Genomic DNA, 20,936 nt, shown 5'->3' on the forward strand with positions numbered 1-20,936 from the left:
TGGTATGAGGCAAGTTATATTCCCTGAGCTTCTGTTTCCCCATCCATAAGATATAAAGGTAATAAGAGCCCCTGTTCAGCTGTGGCAAGAATTAAGTAAAAATATAAAAACAAGGTAGCAATCACCATTCATCTAATAATCCCTGTCTACATGGTTATGGTAGTTAGAATTTACTCAAGCTAACATAACAAGGGTCCCGACCAAAATATGAACTCTGCTCTGTGAAGTCCCATTTCCTTTATGCAGCACAGAAGATTCAGATCAAGAGAGTTCAAGGGAAGGAAAGAGGGGATAGATTGAGAAATTCAGGGAAGACTCTAAAACTGAAGGGGGAAGAAGTCAGATGGGTTTCAAAGAAAGAACATAGATAAGCAAGAAGACTTGTATGCTCTCCCCTTTGGGGTTGGGCTAATGCCAGAAGTACTGCTTTGTGGCATGTCACATCAGAAATAATATTTTAATTACTCTTGGATATACAGCTACCGGCTTTAGCATGACATTAAGCAGCTATGAGAGAGCAGAGAACAAAAATTCAGATGGCCAATTCACCAATCCCAATTCTAAATCCCTCTGCTAGATCTATTAACACACCAGACATTTGTTCCCCACGTTCTGGTCACTGTGAGCCAGGCCAAGGCAAAGGGCAAGGTGTGGCCACACTTCCCCCTGTGGGCAGACAGAGAGAGAACAGAGCCCCTGGAAACTCTTGACATCTGTGAAGTCTTTGAGTGAAAGGGCACGTCTTGGAGTGCGCCGGCTCTTGCAGCTACCTTCCAAGGTGCCTGAGCCACTCCTCTGACTTAATGAACTCCACATGCTGCCATGGCTATTTATAGGATCAGCCTGTGTGTGTTTTGTTAAAGTCTCTAGATCATATTTTTTAGCGTTGCAAGTTTATTTCCTACAATTGGTCCATTAAGTTTTGCCTCCCTTTCCTCCTCCACCACATTCTTGGAAATCCAAGGTCAACTACACAAACAAATGTACGGGATTATCAAAATATTTTTAAGCCATCATTTGCCTCCTCTGTTTTTCTTGTGCTCCCATAAGTGTGAATTTCTATAGTATCACTCTTCCTGGAAACTTAGATCTGACATGGCAATCTGACAGAAGGGTAATGCAGCCCAAGAGGCAGGGAAGGAAGAGTTGTAAGAGATCAGCAATGTTGTCACTGAGCCTGCTCCTACTGAGTGCAAGTTAATCACAGCAAGGGCCACAGGAAAGCAAGAAAAATCTTCAGACAAAATCAAAATGCAAACAAAAGGGAAAGACAGGCTGAAGTGGACTAATAAAGAAACAGAGAACATTTACCTGCAGAAAATTGGAGAAACTGAAAATGAGGTCCAGTGTCTAATAAGGCACAAAAGAAAGAAGCCAAATCTGAGTAATAGTGGAGACCATGTCTTACGAGAGGCCTCTGTCTCCCTTTTCATACAATCCAGAGGAATATTTTTATCAACTCTTTTGTAAATACAAGTGGCTTAGTAGCTCTAGAATCCATTCCATCAGGAGAAAATTTCACCTCATCCCATTTTTAAAACATATTTAGATAAGAGATTCACATGGTTTTCTTTTCTTTTTTTTTTTCTTTTGTTTTTAAATTCCAGTATAGTTAACATACAGTGTTATATCAGCTTCAGGTGTAAATTGATTCAACAATTCTATACTCAGTTCTTATCAAGATAATTCTACTCTCTTTTTTAAATCATTTTTTAAAATGTTTTATTATTTATTTTTAAGAGAAAGAGAGAGAGAGAGACAGCACAACCTGCAGAGGGGCAGAGAGAGAGGGAGACACAGAATTTGAAGCAGGCTCCAGGCTCTGAGCTGTCAGCACAGAGCCCAATGCGGGGTTCAAACATATGAACTGGGAGATCATGACCTGAGTTGAAGTTGGATGCTTAACCAATTGAGCCGCCCAGGTGCCCCAAGATAAGTGTACTCTTAATCCCTTTTATCTATTTCACACATCTTCCCACCCCACTCCCCTCTGGTAACCATCAGTTTGCTCTTTATAGTTAACAGTCTGTTTTTTGGTTTGTGTCTTTTGTTCTTTGATCCCTTGTTTTGTTTCTTAAAATCCATATATGAATACAATGATGTGGTATTTGTCTTTTTCTGACTGACTTATTTCACTTAACATTATACCCTCTAGATCCATCCAAGTTATTGCAAATAGCAAGATTTCATTCTTTTTTTATGGCTGAGTAATATTCATCATGTATATATACCACATCTTTACCCATTCATCTATTGATGGACACTTGGGTTGCTTCCATAATTTGGCTATTGTAAATAATGCTGCAATAAACATAGGAGTGCATATATCTTTTTGAATTCGTGTTTTCATATTCTTTGGGTAAATACCCAGTAGTGGCATTATTGGATCATATGGCAATTCTCTTTTTAACTTTTTGAGGAACCTCCATACTGTTTTACACAAGGACTGCACCACTTTGCATTCCCACCAACAGTGCAGGAGGGTTCCTTTTCCTCCACATCCTCACCAACACTTGTTGTTTCTTATGGTTTTGATTTTTAGCCCTTCTGACGGGTGTGAGGTGGTATCTCATTGTTGTTTTGACTTACTTTTCCCTGATGATAAGTAATGTTGAGCCTCTTTTCATGTATCTGTTGACCATCTGCCTGTCTTCTTTGGAGAAATGTTTCCATATGTCTTCTGCCTATTTTTAAATGGATTATTTGTTTTTTGGGTGTTGAGATGTGTAAGTTCTTTATATTTTTTGGATATTAACCCTTCATCAGATACTTCATTTGCATATATCTTCTCCCATTTGGTAGGTTGTCTTTAACTTTTGTTGGTTTTTTTTTTGTTTGTTTGTTTTTTGTTTTATATTTTATTTTTTAAATTTTACATCCAAATTAGTTAGCATATAGTGCAACAATGATTTCAGGAATAGATTCCTTGATGCCCCTTACCCATTTAGCCCATCCCCCCCTCCCACAACCCCTCCAGTAACCCTCAGTTTGTTCTCCATATTTATGAGTCTCTTCTGTTTTGTCCCCCTCCCTGTTTTTATATTATTTTTGTTTCACTTCCCTTATGTTCATTTGTTTCGTCTCTTATGAGTGAAGTCATATGATTTTTGTCTTTCTCTGACTGACTAATCTCACTTAGCATAATACCCTCCAGTTCCATCCACGTAGTTGCAAGTGGCAAGATTTCATTCTTTTTGATTGCTGAGTAATACTCCACTGTACATATATACCACATCTTCTTTATCCATTCATCCATCGAGGGACATTTGGGCTCTTTCCATACTTTGGTTATTGTTGATAGTGCTGCTATAAACACGGGGGTGCATGTGTCCCTTTGAAACAGCACACCTGTATCCCTTGGATAAATGCCTAATAGTGCAATTGCTGGGTCATAGGATAGTTCTATTTTTAGATTTTTGAGGAACCTCCATACTGTTTTCCAGAGTGGCTGTACCAGCTTGCATTCACATGTCTTTTAGTTTTGTTGTGCAGGAGTTTTTTATTTTGATGCAGTCCCAATAGTTTACTTTTGCTTTTGTTTCCCTTGCCTCAGAAGACACATCTAGAAAAATGTTGCTATGGCTGATGTCAGAGAAATTACTGCCACCGCTCTCTTCTAGGATTTTTATGGTTTCAGGTCTCATATTTCCATCTTTAATCCATCTTGAGTTTATTTTTGTGTTTGGTGTAAGAAACTGGTCCAGTTTCATTCTTTTGCAGGTAGCTATCCAGTTTCCCCAGCACCATTTGTAAAAGAGACTGCCTTTTTCCCAGTGCATATTCTTGCATCCTTTGTCTAAGATTGATTATATAATTGTGAGTTGTTTTCTGGACTCTATTCTGTTCCATTGATCTATATGCCTGTTTTTGTGCCAGCACCATACTGTTTTGATTACTTCAGCTCTTTAGTATATCTTTAAACCTGGAATTGTGAAACCTCCAGTTTTGTTCTTTTTCAAGATTTCTTTGGCTATTCCGGGTCTTTTGTGGTTCCATACAAATTTTAGGATTGTTGGTTCTAGGTCTATGAAAAATGCTTTTGGTATTTTGATAGGGACTGCACTGAATCTGTATATTGCTTTGGGTAGTCTGGACATTTTGACAATATTTGCTCTTCTTATCCATTGGCATGGAATATTTTTCCATTTGTTTATGTTGTCTTCAATTGCTTCCAGCCATGTTTTATAGTTTTCAGAACACAGGTCTTTCACATCCTTGGTTAAGTTTATTTCTAGTTTTTTAAATTATTTTTGTTGCAATTTTAAATGGGATTGTTTTCTTAATTTCTGTGTTATTTCATTGTTAGTGTGTAGAAATACAACAAATTTCCACATACTGATTTTGTGTCCTGTGACCTTATGAATTCACTTTTCACTTCTGGTGGTTTTTCTGTGAAGTCTTCAGGGTTTTCTGTATACAGTATCATGTGATCTGCAAATAGTGAAAGCTTTACTTCTTCCTTTCCAATTTGGATGCCTTCTCTTTGTTTTATTTGTCTGATTGATGTGGCTAGGAATTCCAGTACTATGTTGAATAAAAGTGGTGAGAGTGGACATCTCATTTTGTCTGTCTGTGCCTGTTTCTGTGTGTTAGGAGAGAGCTCTGCCTCCTGCTCTTACAAGCAGTGGCCCTATGAAGAAGGGGCCCTGTGGTGTAACTGCAATGCATTGCCCTCTATTCACCAGAACCTGGCGCCTCACAGGTGTCTTCTGTGTGTGTTGCATGTGCCCTGCTGTGTGGCTGAGCCACTTTTGCCTTCCGTCCGGCTGTCTGCAATGATTGGCTTTGCCTGTTGTGAGCAGAGGTGGGTCCCTGTGTTGTTAGTGGGCCAGTCTGAAGTTAAGCTTGAGTTAAGTCAGACCAGGCATTTGCAGAGATGCAGTAGCACCAAAATGCAGGGCACTTTCCCTGTTTTGTGCCCTGAGAAGCTTTTGTTGGTGGGTGGGGCCTACGTTCAGACCAGATGCCTGGCCACAGCCCACAGCTGGGGCCACAGTTGGACTGCTGTGTGTAGTCATCTTCCCCTCTCCCTAGGGCAGGAGTCACCTTGGAGTGGTGCTGGCCCCTGTTGAGGCTGCTTGCACACTGCTTTGGATGGGCTCCAGCCAAGAGCATAGGGGCCAGAACCACAGGAAACTATGGGTCAAATGCTTTAAAAAAAAAAAAAAAAAAAAGGGATGTGCAATCTTCTGCTGGTTGTTTATCTTTCTGTACCATCAGAAAATAGTGGGATACTGAATCACAGGAAGCCTCAACTGTCTTAGGTGTCAAGTTAACATTCCATAGGTTGGGGTGGGAGCAGCTTTCATATCCTGCAATACAAAGCATACTAAATGATGATTTAGAGTCATAGTCACGCCAGTGATCCCTTGAAATCTGCTGTTGTCCATTGTCTCTGCCTCTCTCTGAGCATCAACCACCACCACGTCCTAACAGCTCAGTCCCACCTCCTGCATCTCCACACAGGTCCTCATCCTGTCCCCTCCCCCTGCCCTGCAGCAGGCTCTCCTGAGTCCTCACCTACCCCATTGCAATAACCCTTATATTTGAAGGAAGTCTCTGGATTTCAGGGGACACAGATTCACCTCGCAATAGGCAAGGCAAAAGAGAGCTCTATTAGAAGGACACAGGGTGTCCACAGACAGAAGGCTGGTGCAACCTTTGGGCTCAGGAAGGCCTGGAAGTGAGGCAAGCGTGCTTTCCTGCCTCCCTACCTTTGTCTCTGCCTCCATGTCTGCCACCTTCTTTCTCTCTGTCTATATGGCATCTCCCACACATTAAGAAAACTACTGGCTCAGTCTCCCAGGAGTGCCATCCTACAGCTTCTGCAACCAAAGGGATACCTCATTCTCAGAATCTGTTTGGAAAAAAAGGAAAAAAATGAAAGAATTCCAGAGAAACATGCCTCTGGATCAGTCAAACATGGTAAAGGAGTAGGGTCAGGTAACGACATGGAAACACAAACACACGCTTGGAATTGGAAGAGAGGAAGTTCCCAGAACAGGCTGCATGTTTTTCCAACCACCCTGGACTTGCCCCTGCTGTTCCCTCCTCACAACCTTCATAGGCAAAACCCTACCTGTTCTTCAAAGGTCATCTTAAGTAGCACCTGGCCGGGAAGATTTGCTCATTCACCTACCAGAGGCCCCTTTTTAAAGCCCCCAACCCTTTCCAGTTGTTGTTTTCTCCCTTAGGGCACTTTTCATTATTGATCTTAAGGATAGTGTTTATTGGGGCATCTGGGAGGCTCAGTCAGTCACTCTTCATTTCAGCTCAAGACATGATTTTGTGGTTCATGGGGTCAAACCCCACATTGGACTAATGCAGAACCTGCCTGGGATTCTCTGTCTCCCCCTCTCTCTGTCCCTCCCCAGCTCGTGCTCACGCTCTCTCTCAAAAATAAATAAACTTTAAAAAGGAAAGAAAGGATAGTGTTTGCAAGTTTTCCAGCATGAATAAGTTCCTAGAGGAAAGAAGTCAGATCCTAATCACATTTATATTCCAAAAATAAAAAAATGCCAAGCAAAATCTTTGCCTGTGACAGGTACTCAATAATTGTTTGCTAAATGGTTGAGTGGATGAATATAAATGACTGAGAATAGTTTTAGCAACCACCCTGGGTATTAGATTGCCCACCAAACAGTCATGACTCTTCATAGTGTTGTTGGAATAATGTCCTTTGCTGGGGAGAGGACACCCCTGACTTTTCTCTTGAGGGAGTTAGCAGGAACTGAATATTCATTTACTACAAGGCCAGGGTTTAACAGCCCAGCTCTCACATTCGTTGGTAATAGTCAGATTCTTTGGGGCTCATTTCAATTATTCTTAAGCTCAAATGTTACCTCTGCTTTTACAGAAGTTGATGGAAGCTCCCTAAGATCTTTTTCCTCCTCTGCTTAACAGGAACAAAGAGGAGCTCCCTAAGAGCACGGTCCTTGAACCTCACAAGGCTTGGACCTCACTGAGGCTCACAAGCCTCACCTAGGCTGGAACTGCACAGTCACACAGGACCTGGTGCTGAGGGGGTCCCACACTTGATGTTTAACACTCTGCAGTCACAGTCCCAGATTTTGAGATTTGCAAGTGAAGTACAAAAAGACAATGGAAGCTTAGAGCCTCGGTTTAGCTGTGGTTCTGCCTCTCATCACCTCCGGGGGCAGCCTCTTAGCTGCCTGCTTCCCCACTATCTGGTGCCCCAGGCTCCCTGCCTGATCTCCCTCTCCCCATCCCTTACCCAGTAAGGTTTTGCACACTGGCAGAGGGTAGGTCAGCGCCAGGGCACTTGTGCCAGAGTACCTCATGGCAATGCCATCCTGGACTCAGTCTAGCAGAACTGGAGTGCATTTATTGAGCAACTCAGAAGGGGCCAGCCTCCACCCACCTCTCCAGATCGCCTTTCCACCGTGGCTTGGAGAAGCATAGATGCCAGGCTCCACTTGCCCACCTCCGCCAGGCATGCACATCACACCAGCAGTCAGTGGACCTTCCTGTCACCCCAACCTCATCCTCCTGAGAGCTCATGAAGATCTGTGCTTCCTCGGCAAGTATCCCCAGGCCTGAGGGAGCATAACAGCAAAGAGAAAAAAAAATCAAAAAAATAAGAAATCGATAGGTAGAGAGAGCCCATGGATGAGAAAGAAAAGTTTTATTATTTTTTAAGTTAATTTTTAAACTGAGATATAACTGACATGTGACATTGTAATAATTTTAGGTGTAGAAATTAATTATTTGACAGATGCATACATTGTGAAACGATTGCCAGAATAAGTTTAGTTAACATATATCACCACACAGAATTACATTTTTTCCTTGTGGTAGGAACTTAAAAGATCTATCTTAGCAACTTTCAAATATACAGTACAGTATTCTTAACTATACTTTTATATTTTAATAAGTTTAATGGCACTTCTTCCTTCTTTTTGAATAAAGAAACTCATACTTTTCCTTTGCGCTGAGCCCTAGCCCTGTGCCAAGTACTAAAAAGTGCTTAGCAATTGGTAGCTGATGTTTTCTTATTATTAATAAATGTTCACACAAAGTCTGACAGTTTCACAAAGTAAGAAGTTTCCAAAAATATGACCTCTATAATCTCATTTGATCCTCTGAGGTAGGTGGGATATGGATGTTCTGTTTTGTAAATGAGAAGACTGAAATTCAGACAGACAAGTAAGGAGGCCTAAAAAAAAAAAAAAAAAAAAAAAATCATGTCACCCGTTAGTGGCAAAGCAGGGCCTGGAATCCAGGTGCCCTAACTTGCAGCCCTGTGTTTTTACCAAGCGACCTGCCCGCCAGTGACCCATGGGGCAGCTGAGCGGCCTTTTCCTCACTTCTCTGGAGGGAGAAGGAGCCAGCAATGTCTAGCCACTCTGGAAACTCTGCCGGGTGCCATGGCGCTTTGAGCATTTGCCCCGGCCACTGCAAGGAGTCCCGCCCTTACCCTGCATTTATTTTCTTTCCCAAACCTCACAAAACCATAAAAATCAAAGATGACTCCTAAGAAGCGAGCCATCCGACGCTCTGAAAACCCGGCCCACGGCTGTGGATGGCAGGGCCACAAGAGCTGTTTCTTTGCTCCTGTTGACTCAGGTCTGTTTACCTGGCTCCCTCATTCCAATTTCCTAGCCTCGGAACCAGTACAGCCCTCGGATTTATGCTCTAGGCCGACGGGCGATTTATGGTGTGTTCATCACCCATGCCACCCCAGGACACGGCACCTCTCCCTGCAGCTGTCAAAACCACCCACTCGTACCCAGCAGAGTGTCAAGCGTTTCACCAAGGGAAACTCCTCGGAAATAGTGCCCAGTTCTAGTCCACAGGTTTTGCCCAGTTGCCCAAGCCCTGGTCATAAAAATGCCAAATAGACTGGGAGTGAAAAACAGAGGTCAGACTAGCCCAGAGGGCAGGATGGGGCAGGAATCATAGGCTGGGATTAAGGGACAGAGGAGTTTTGGCAGATGCCACACTCCTGGGTTTGCCTTGATGTCCCCTGGCCTTGGATGGAGGGAGGTAGATGGAGTCACACTGCGGGAGCTGCCCCAGAAGGAGAGGTGTTCTTGGGGTTGGCTGAAATACAGAAGCTGGCTTCCCTGAGTCCCAGGAAAGTGTTTTGTCTTGTCTTGTTTTGTTTTGTTTGTTTGTTTGTTTGTTTTGTTTTGTTTTTAAATGCCTTTGACTTTCATTTGGGGACTATTAAATGTGAGGAATATGGACTTGGTGGCTAGAATGTGACTGAGGCAGCCATCGACATCAGTCCTTAAGCTGGAAAACAGATTAATAAGAACTACATATGGAGCACCTGGGTGGCTCAGTCAGTTAAGCATCCAACTCTTGTTTTTGGCTCTGGTCATGATATCACAGATTTGTGAGATCGAGCCCCAGGTGAGGCTCTGCGCTGACATCACAGAGCCTGCTTGGGATTCTCTCTCTCCCTCTCTCTCTGCCCCTCCCCTACTCACATGCATTCTCTCTAAACAAACAAACAAACAAACAAACAAGCATTAAAAAAAAAGAATTACGTATACTGAATGTAAGCCATTTGCCATCCATTGGACTTTACATATATCCTTTGCACATATTATTTCTAATCCTCACAGCGGCTCTGGGATCACATTTGTTATTAAGCCCATTTTAAAGATGAGGGAAATGAGGTTTGAGAGGTAGCAGAACTTGCCAAGTTTACACAGTAAGTTGACAGCGTTTGAACCCAGGAGAAATATTTCTCCACAAAGCAAGTTCAATGCCTGCTCTGTCTACTGAGCCTCTCATCGCTAATCCCATGGAAAAAGAGTAACAGTGGTCGCCACTGCCGACATAATGAGGATTTACCCAGCCTGCTTTGCAGGAAGACAGCCAGGCTCTAACGTGGCCGATGGTTCTGGGCCTCTCTCTGGATGAAGGAAGTATAGGGTAAGCCTCCCTATCACTCACTGGAGGAGAGTAGATGCAGACGTTGCCAGTTTTCCATTCACCAATGTGCTCTGTCCCTTATTTCTTCTTCTCTGCACTTGTAACCATTTTCTCTACTTATGTTAATGTCTCTTCCAGTGACATGCAAATTAAGGCCAAAGAGATAAATTGAAATGCTGTGATTCTAAAACTATGTCTGGTAGGACTTGGCCAATAGGAAATGAAAATAAAGATCACACCACTGCTACCACCAGAAAGGAATTTGCATCTGTTGAAAAAAAATATCTATTTTAAAGTTGTCTGAGTTTTATTAATCCCTGTTCTTGCTTCCCTCCTCCCTCTGCTTAGACAGTTGAAAGGCTTCTGGTAAATACATAGACAGCCAATAAGGTAGATCCCTACAGAAGAACAGAATTTTTCAAAAGGATTTAAAGGCTTTTACAACTTACATGGAACATGAATTTTTTGGCTTTCATTAACTCCAATGTTGAGTGTTTTCATCTATAAAACAGGAACCCATTTCAGCAAGTTCTTATGAAGAGATTGCCCTGTAAGAGACGTAATATTAGACATTACAGGGAGGTAACAGTAAGGAAGGTCTGGGCTCTGCCCTGCAGGGTATGAAAGGCCCACCAGCAAGGCTGATACGTACATGAGTAACACTGGCCTATCATCAGGCTATAGTACAAACCCACACCAAGCTGCTGGGCCTCCAGGAATTATCAGGAATGCTCTGATCATCCTGATCACCAGGGTCATTTGGGTGTGTTTTGTGATGTATGTAAAAGTGCTTGGCAAAGAACTGTACAGAACTAAGGGATTTTTCATCATTGTTCTTATTACTAAGCATGGTGGGTAAGAATGTAGCCTCTGGAACCAACACACCTGGGTTGGGCTCCCTGCTCTGGCACATACACTACGTTATCTTAGGTAAATTGCTCAAACATTTGAAGCTGCAGTCTCCTCAGCTGTGAAAGGGGATAATAATAGGATCTACCTGTATGGATGTAGTGGGAATTAAGCAAGTCCATATATCTCAAGGACTGTGCACCTTGCTCAGCATGATACGAAGCCACAAAAAGGTTATTGTTGTTGTTACTATTATTCCACATTCACCAGTACTTCTCAAAATTGTCAAGGTTATCAAAAGCAAGGAAAGTCTGAGAAACTGTCATAGCCAATAGGAGTCTAAGGAGACATGACAAGTAAATGTAGTGTGGTATCCTGGATGGGACCCTGGAACAGATAAAGGGCATTAGGTAAAAGCTGAGGATATCTGCGTGAAATAGTTAATAACGACATAATGATATTGGTTCATGAAAATTGTGCCAAACGTACCATACTCACGTAGGATGTTAACAGTAGGGAGGGCTTGGTCTGGGGTATATGGAAACTCTCTGTACTATCTTCACAACTTGGCTGTAGGTCGAAAAAGATTTTAAAATAAAAAGTGTATTTATAAAAAAACTAGTATCATGAGGATGTAACGATATAAGGAGAGCTGAGCAACCACAAGGGAACTTGTGGCCAGGAGAATTTTCATTAGGGAAAAAAAGACAAAATGGAAGAGCCAGTACTCACCTATATTCTTTTCTAAAAAGCCCTATTGAGCAATTTGATAAATAGCCAAGGTCAAGTCTAGTATGTAAGAAATTGCCAGTGGGTATATGGTCGCCAGTAGCACTAAGGATGATTAATAAACATTTCCCTCTCACGTATGAGTAAGCCCTCTATCTAACAGGTTAGGGACTGGTAGAATCTAAAAGTCTACTTCCATTTGGAGAGAGCTATTGAGTATATTTCCACTTTATTTTTCAAGAGATAGTGAGACCTAATTCTATCATAAGGATCGAAAACAGCCAAACACTTCCCTCCCATCCCTCCTTGTTTTTGCCCTTAGAATGGGGCTGTCAAAACATGATTTTAATTGCATTGTTAAAATCTGCATCATCTCTTTTCCCGTAACTGCCTCCATCTGGCACCTTGGCTGGCTCCCTGGGAAAGACAACTGGACACCTCATGGAAAAGTCACACAAGCTCAGAAACAATTCTGCTTAGAGATACTGAACCAGGGCTCAACCCCTATTTGCTCTGGATGATCTCTGGCATTGTCAACAAGCGGTTTATAGAGGGGTTTGTATGTTTCCAGATAGGATTATAAATTCACCGAGTCTACAGAATATTGGATCTGAGAGTAATCTTAAAGATTCTCAGTCCACCTCAACTCCACATCTTATAGGGAGGAAATCGAAATTAAGGAAGGCACATAGCTAGATGTCTTCAGGATGGAAACTAGAACCCCATTTTGTGGCTTCCAGAGGAGCGAGGTTGTCTCTAAGAATAGACTTATTCCCTTGAGCCCTTGAGCTAATAACCAGAGGAGCTACTTCACTATGTAAAGGCCACTGAAAAGAGTGTTTCTGATGATGTGCCACTGAAGACATGTTCCTGCAGCACCTACAGTGTTGAAGACCAGAGGTAGTACAAGAGGCGGGTAAATTGTGAGGGATGGGGAAATCTATGTAGAATAGAACCATGCCACACACAGCTGACCTGCAGACTGGGAAATCTATACGTGAGACTAAATCCCAGTTCCGGACTTCTGAAGTGTCCCCGTGGCTCTGACTACATGGTATTTGAGCCACATAGTCATTTTCCCTGCTCTTAAATTCAGCATAGCAATTCTTGCCATTAATGCTTCCAGCTCTATGAAAAAAGTAAGAGGTGGGGCGGAGAAAAGAATGGGTCATTTGGCCTGTTAAAGAGCCATACTAAACTCTCGAGTCTTAGCACTAACCCATCTGCCAGTGTTGCAGGTGGCATGTGATGTGAATTAATCCATTGCTGTGAGTCACTAATTTCCCTAAGTCCATCCATCCATACCTCCTGCCCAAACTAATTCGACTCCTGTTGATCCATCAGTTGCCATCATCACCAGGAGTCAAGGTAAGCAGTTATTGTGAGGGTTTTTTTAACTACATTAATACCAAGAACTCTTCCAATATTAAAATCGTAGGCAGCAAGCACGCCTTTCTAGTTCCTCTTTGAAAGTTTCTAAATGCATTCATCGTCGACCCAACTTTGTTTTTCTGTTATACTTTGTGTTTCTATAAATACATAAGCATGTGTCCTAATTATGTTCTTATGTGGATTGTGTTAAGTCTGTGAGTTTTGGTGACTGTTAAAGCATTCTGTGGTTTTGTCTTTTATTTCAGGAAATACTTTTCCAAGCTATCCTCTCTGTGGTTTATATTCCTGTATTCGGGAAGGTCATTTTATTGCCAGCTGAAGTTGCTCATTTTCCCCTCGACTGGAGGAAGATGGGTTGAGTCTCCAGTTGTGAGATATGAAAGAGGGAGTCATCTACTCTCTACAAAAATGGCTATAAAAGGGACAAACAACACCAGCACCGTATCAGTTATCAACTTCCCAATGGATTGTCACTGATAGTTGCTACTACTTGGGGGTCTATCAACTATCTTATATCTAGAAACATATAAGTAGAGCAGCCTTCAATTACAGGCTATGTAGCCTCAAAGGATTGGCCAAGATTTCAGGGCAGTTTTTTAAACCTTCTGCATAGATTTACTTAATCTTCACACACACAGATTATCGACTGGGAGTTGCTAAACTCTAAGACCATGACAGCAGAGATAAAGTTATGTTCACTGTCCTATTCTAGGCTTCACCCAGTGCCCTAGAAAGTCAAAATGAAAGAAAAAAAAAGTGGGGAGAGGAGAGTGGCATTTAACAAAATAATGAATTTTTGAATATTTATCACTAAGTGAACTCAAGCTCTTCCAAACTCATTTCTTCATTTCTGCTTCTGCCTAGCATTGGAACCTCTTGATGCTTTTCTAAAAGCTTGTCAATTACTAAGGCCTGGAGGAAATCCATTCATATCAAGTTTAAGCCTCTTAAGTCTCTACCTATTCATGTCTTTGATCAACAGTTGATGGAAGCTGGAGCTTTCACCAGTTTTGGCTCCACTGTTAGAGTTATGTCAGCCTTCCTTCTTTTATATCCTTGTGTTTGGTGGCCAAGGGTACACAGCACACTGAATGGGCTGATGGGTGTGCTGAGCTCTCAGGCCATTAAAGTGATGGCACAAATAATAGTGTAGTGAGAGGGTAGGGTGCTGGAAGGGAGAACAAATCATTATGGGAATAATAGAACTAAAGGGATTTCCCTGGTCAGGATGCCTAAGTCCCCAGTGAGCGATGAGGGTCTTTCATAAAGAATCCTAACCATACCTCCATGAAGCCACTAATTTACTGAAAAGTAAACTGGGCAGTGAGATTTCCATCTAAATTAGACCTTGAGAAGGGGATAATTAAAATATAGTTTGTAACTCAGATCTTCCTCCCTTTATCTCTGTAACACAGCCCCTCAAATAAATTGAGGTTTGGTAACAGAAGCAAGAACATTCTGCCCTGTAATTTCTACCGGTAGGGTGACCGACCTTCTTGGTTCATCCAGGACTGTCCTGGGTTTAGTGCTGAAAGTCGCACTTCCCAGAAGCCCTGTAGCCCCATGCAAACCAGGAAGGTTAGTCACCCTAAGAGAGAGAAAGGGAGTGTGCATGCCTTTTAGCCACACAGGCCTCCCTAGCAAGAAAAGATAACGACTTTGCAGCTGGATTCAGCCCACCCCCTAAGGTTTCCAGGTAGTTCAGCATCATGTTGCCCAGCAGGCCACAAAAGGTAATGAGCATGAGAGTCTGTGTGGGAGGCAGGGGCACAACACCTTCCTCTTCAAGATCTCCAGGTATCTGGCATATCCTCCGCATTGAGACTGGTTCTTGTGAGGGAAGGAAGGGCAGAGACAAAGTTCCCTTTCCCTCCATTTTATAGATGGAGAAATGGGAATGGGGAGACAGTGCGGCTTGTTTGAGATTTCATGGGTAGTAGCAGAGCCCGCGTGTGAAACATAGCTCTGAATGCTAAATCGTGCTGCCTGATAGCACCCTGATGCCATATGGATCTTTAATGCCTAGAAAAACCTAACTGGCTGGATATAGGAATGAAGTGAGGCTGTATGTCCTACCTCAACCCCCTCAGTCACCAGACTGGATGAGAAGCATTTGCTTGTGGAGGCAGCACATTGGAGCCCCCACCCTAATTTGCCTAAAACAAGCTCTGACTCCAGTTTGAAGCCATGCACTGACACACTGTACAAGCTGGTCATCATATGGCTTTGAAATTGTAGATTGTTTGAAATTGTAGATCTCCTGTAGATTACAGGAGCAGAGGCTTCTGAGAGCTGACAGCTGGGGAGGCACAAACCTCAGGGCCATATGCAAGTCTACCCTCTTGTTCACCCACCCAGAGCCTGAACTCCAGGTGCCCCAGAACCACAGAGCTGGGGACCGGTGCCTTTCATCCTTCCAACCCTTCCCCACTGGACACCACACTGGGGTCCCGTCCCAGCTGTTCAGCTGTGTGGGAGAAGCGCGAGGCTCTCTCAGCTGGTTTCCCTCAGAACCAGCGGCTGGCCCACAGAATGTTTTGCCTTAGTTTCTCACTGACATCTTTATCTTCCCTTTATCATGTTTTCAAGAAAATTATGCTGAGAAGGGCACAGTGTTCTTCGGCAGAAGTGAAACAGAGGTTTTCCATCTCTGGTATTCACTTCCAGAAGGAGGTAGTGGCTTCCAGCACTCAGGGCCCGGCAAAAATATTTGTACACAAAGTCTAAGGTGGCAGCCAGGTTGATCCTTGAGAGGCATGAATGGGGAAGCAGCCAAACAGAGTGTGCATGGCTCCTCAGGGGTTAGGAGAGTGGCTTCCCTATGAAGGCAGGCTATGCTCAACGAGTACATTAAACATTTTTTTACAGCTTATAGTATATGGAACCACAGAGCCTTGTACTGTGAGCTGAACTGAGAGAATTAGAAATTGGAATTGAAATAACTAGACAGTGTATTCCTGCGAGGAGTTTTGAGTCCAGCATTGGGAAAATCAAGGAATAAGCACAAAAAGGATATGAAAGCAATGGAAGTAATGTAGGTTGACCTTGAAGGTTGTGACGTCAAACAACATAGGACAAAAAATGACAAATTGAACCCAACCTCAACTCTAGGCTGCCTGGTTTCTCGGGCTCCCAGGAAACTCAGTCAAAACTGGGAAGTACCGTGGGTCCCTCTGAACATTCACGGCTTGGTCAAGATCCTTCAGGTGTCAAGCTCCTCTTCCCGAGGGAATCTTGAAACTAAGAGGAGGCTGGGATTCTTGGCTATCCTGCCCTTGACACAGAAGAGAACTTCTTTTGTGAGAAGAACCTGTTCCTCTCTCCTTTGCCACACAGACAAGTTGAAATATAGTCACTTTGCTTCCCACAAAACTCTTAGGCCTGTGTCTACTTCATCTGCTTGACACTTGTGTGTGTGTGCCGTGTGCCTGGAGATAGAGATGAAAAGACCAAATTCCTGCTTCTTCTGGAGTTTACCACCAAATCCTCTGCCCTCAGGGTTTCTCTGGCCCCAAATCATAACACCTTAAAGCTTACTAAGCTGGAAGGTATAGTGAGGGTATGGAGAAGAGAGAGGGTGTCCAAGGGACAGAGACTATTCTCAGCTCCCTCCTACCAATGGTGTCCAAGCTTTTGCAAAGCTCAACCTCCTTACTAATATGAATATGTGGACATCCATATAGGGATAAAGGCTCAGTTGTAACATAAGAGGCCTGTGATGTTTCATATAATAAGAAATACATATATTTGGCCTTTGTCCCTGGGTGCTAGGACACAGCTCCTAAAACTCTTGTAATTTCCTGAGAGATGAGGGTAAGTATAATAAACCTCTTTCAAACATACTCACATTTATGCTAATGAAGTAACTCCTTTTTTCTAAGGAGGTGACTTTTGATGGGGCCCTAGATAGCTTTGGGGTGGGAGCTACCCACAAAAGGAACCAAACATGTTATTAGAAGAAAGGGATTTCCAACACTCACACACACACACCACCCCTGACCTCCAGGGAAGAGAGAGGGACTGAGAATTGAGCTAATCACCAATGGCCAATGATTTAATCAACTGTGTCTATCTAATGGACCCTCCATAAAAAGCCTAAATGAAAAGATGTGGAGAATTTCCCCATTGGTGAATGTATCTATGTGCCAGGAGAGTGGCACACCCCATACTCCACAGGGACAGAGGTTCTTGTGCTCAGGACCCTTCCAGACCTTGTCCTGTATACCTCTTCATCTGGCTGTTCACTTGTGTCCTTTCTAATATCCTTTATAACAAACTGGTAATAGTAAGTAAAGTAAGTAAAGTGCCCCCTGAAATGGGGGGGGGGCAGTATTGTGGGACCGAGCCCTTCACTTGTAAGATCTGCACTAATTCCACATAGATAGGGTCAGAATTGAATTATATCCCAGGACAGACACCCATTTAATGTCCAAAGAGAAGTGGAGATCCACTTGGTGTGGAAAACCCACACATTTGGTGTCAGAAGTGTTATGAATAGGGCCAGAATTCCATCCATGATTCTGTCATTTGTTTCCCCAGGGAAGATTTTTCAATAGATATTGCAACCCAGGGGCACCTGGGTGGCTCAGTCAGTTAAGCATCTGATTCGACTCAGGTCACAATCTTGCAGTTTGTGAGTTTGAGCCCCACGTCAGGCTCTGTGCTGCCAGCTTGAAGCCTGGAGCCCACTTCAGATTCTGTGTCTCTCTCTGCCCCTTCTCCGTTTGTTCTGTGTGTGTCTCTATTTCAAAAATAAACATTAATTTAAAAAAAAAAAAAGATACTGTAACCCAGTTTAATGAGTAGACATTTGAGTTCTGATGCTGTCTTCTGGCATAGGCAAGTGCTTTGTACTTGGCAACGTTTATACTGATGGTGATGATAGTTGCCACCTTCATAACATAAAGTCAACGTCTACCTACTGAATATATCTGACTTGACGAACCAGAGCTAAAAGCTGTGGCAGACTATCACCACCACCACTGAAGATGACGAAAAAAGGAATCCCTGACACATAGCATGGATTCCGGGCTGCCCTGTTCAGCCTCAGATGAGCTCTGTGATGCCTGTCCACCTAGGAACCTCCGTGGAACTGTTGGGATTCCAGCCACCGTGTCACACATTCTCATGTGATGGCTTGTTTCCATCAGAGCACTTATCCTAGTTTTTCATTCAGCACTATCAGTGCGGGGCTAGATGTTTTTATTACCAAGCAGAGTGTCTCAAGAAAAATACACTCATAACGGGTAATAAATTTGTACTTGAATGAATGAATGAATGAATGAATGAACGAACACACAAAAGAATGAGCGATGGGTGAAATGAGCTTCTCCAGAAGCATTTCAGTAAGAGACATAGGAGTGATCCAGGAAAAACCCCAGCCTGCAGAGTTAGGTAAGCTCCATTTAGCACAGAATGTGTGGCTTGGCAAATGTAGTTGATCAGAGAAAGAAAACATCTGAAACATGTGCTAGTGAGAAGTAGCGATGAACTTACTTTTCTTTTAATAAAATCAGCCTCACCAGGGATCCTGGGGAGCCCCCAGCTTCTGCGATGAAGCCACAGAGTAACTGCAAGAATGGCAGATGGGGTGGGCCTGGTCCCACAGAAGCCCCGATCCGAGCCACCAACCTAATTGCAGCACATGCCGTACCCAGTGCTATTCACTGTTTGTCACCCGAGGCATTGGCCGGATCAATTTCGGGACATGAAGAACAAAGCAGCATTTTTGCCAAAGCCCTTGAATTTCCAGGCCTTGTGGTTTCCATTCAGACCATTTCGTAAAGGATTGCAGGCTTCCAGTGCCTTTGTTGTTTGAATCCGCCGCGGTGAGTCCAACAAAAAGAGAAACCTCAGGCCCTAGCCAGCTGAGGCTGGGGAAGGAATTCTTGTGCCTGGGCCCGTGGACAGGAGGGACAGGGGCCTCTGCTGTGAGCCCCACGCTTCTCCCGCCGCCTGGGTGGTCTCAGCTGCGGCCTCCGTGGCTCCTTCTTGCGCTTATTGGCCTGGAAAAAGGAAAGCTAGCTTCACCATGGAGACCCTCTCTAAGGGATGCTGTGTGATTTAATGAACCTTTGGAAAATGTTTCACTTTTCACACCTGCAAATGGTCCTTCGATATTTGTCTTATGCCACAGGACTCCCTACGTTTCTCCTAATACCAAATAAACGTGGACGTTAGGGTCTTTTCCGTCAGGGTTCTTTTTTCTTGGAATTTCTGTCTTGCTTATCTGATGGAACTCTGGACGAGGCCTATGTTCTGGACCATTACTCGACCCAATATGTAAAAATAGAAGGTTTCTTCAAAAGCAGACTTGATTTCTGTCAGTCATGGATAACTTTTACAGCACCATGGTATAAAAGAGGAAGAAAAAGGAAGCATTTAATCTGTGCTGTTGGCTATTGCTTCACAGCAAGTGCTTTGGTTCACATTGGTGTATTCTTGAGCTCTTAGAGCTCATTCTTTCCCTTTGAGCATGTTAGACTCAGGCTGGCCATATCACCAAAGGGTGTCTGATTTCACAAATGTGGTCTGACAGTCTCGGAAGCCGATGTGGGGGGGACCCAGGTGGCTTAGTCGGTCGAGTGACATCAGCTCTGGTCATGATCTCAGAGTTCATGAGTTCAAGTCCCGCATTAGGCTCTCTGCTGTCCACTCAGAGCCCACTTCAGATCCTGTCACCCTCTCTCTCAGCCCCTCCCCCACTCATGTACTCTCTCTCAAAAATAAATTTTAAAACCCTTTAAAAAAGAAAAAAAACAGATTTTGCCATTGTTAACCAAATCTGAGACAAGTGTAGAATGGTTAAGTTAAGGATGGGGAATCTATTTGATTCTGTTTTCAAAGAGCTTTAATGGCATAGGTAAACATTTATGTGTTAAGTAGAAAGAAATTAGAATAAAATTTATATATGTGGTATGATCTCAACCACGTCCATAAAAGGAGGGAAAACATCAACACATTGTGATGAGATTATGAGTGATTTTCATTCTCTGTATTTTGTTGTATTTTTTAGATTTCCTACAGTAAACATGCATATTTTCCTATATTAAAAAATATTTTCCTGGGGCACCTGGGTGGCTCAGTCGGTTAAGCGTCCGACTTCCGCTCAGGTCATGATTTCGCGGACCGTGGGTTCAAGCCCCGCGTCGGGCTCTGTGCTGACAGCTCAGAGCCTGGAGCCTGTTTCAGATTCTGCATCTCCCTCTTTCTCTGACCCTCCCCTGTTCATGCTCTCTCTCTCTCTCTGTCTCAAAAATAAATAAATGTTAAAAAAAAAAAAAATATTTTCCTGTTTATAGAAAAAATGTACTCATTACTTTTTATAATTTATTTCCTAAGGCAATATAACAATAGTAAGTCTCAAAGATAGTAGAACTTCTGTTTAATGTACTTGGAATGAGAATCTAAGCTGTCTTTTAAAAAGATGAAAATACAATATGGGAATAGAAATATAATAAATTCATAAATGTATTTAAATATATTTATATATATTTAAACATATTTGAAATCTAAATATATTTAATATATAAATATATATTAATATATAAATATATAAAATATATTTTATATAAAATATATATTTTATAAAATATATATTAAATATATATAATATATTTATATATTTAAATATATAACTATTTTTAAACATATCTCACCACCTAAAATTCTTTTCCCAAAAGTAAACATTGTTAACAGTTCAGGCTGTAAACTTTTCCATAAATTTATATGTGTGTATGTTTTGTATTTGCACACATAATGGATTTGGCATTTTTAACATTAATGGGATCCTATCATATGTATTGCTCAATAACTTTCTTTTTCTCACTTAATATACCTTAGAAGTTCAACTTGTATCTCTCTACAGAGAGATCTACTTTATTTATTTTTAACCATATTATCATGCAGCATAGATGTGCCATTATATGTTCATTCATTCCCTTATTGATACACATTTGCCCTAGTTCCAAGTTCTTACTACTATACTCTTGAACATAACAACAGTTATATATTCAAAGATGTTCCCTACAGTATTAGAACAACATCTTTTTCAATGAACC

The sequence above is a fragment of the Panthera pardus genome, unplaced genomic scaffold (genome assembly GCF_024362965.1).
Source record: "Panthera pardus isolate Hobbes unplaced genomic scaffold, ASM2436296v1 HiC_scaffold_24, whole genome shotgun sequence".
Classification (NCBI taxonomy): Eukaryota; Metazoa; Chordata; class Mammalia; order Carnivora; family Felidae; genus Panthera; species Panthera pardus.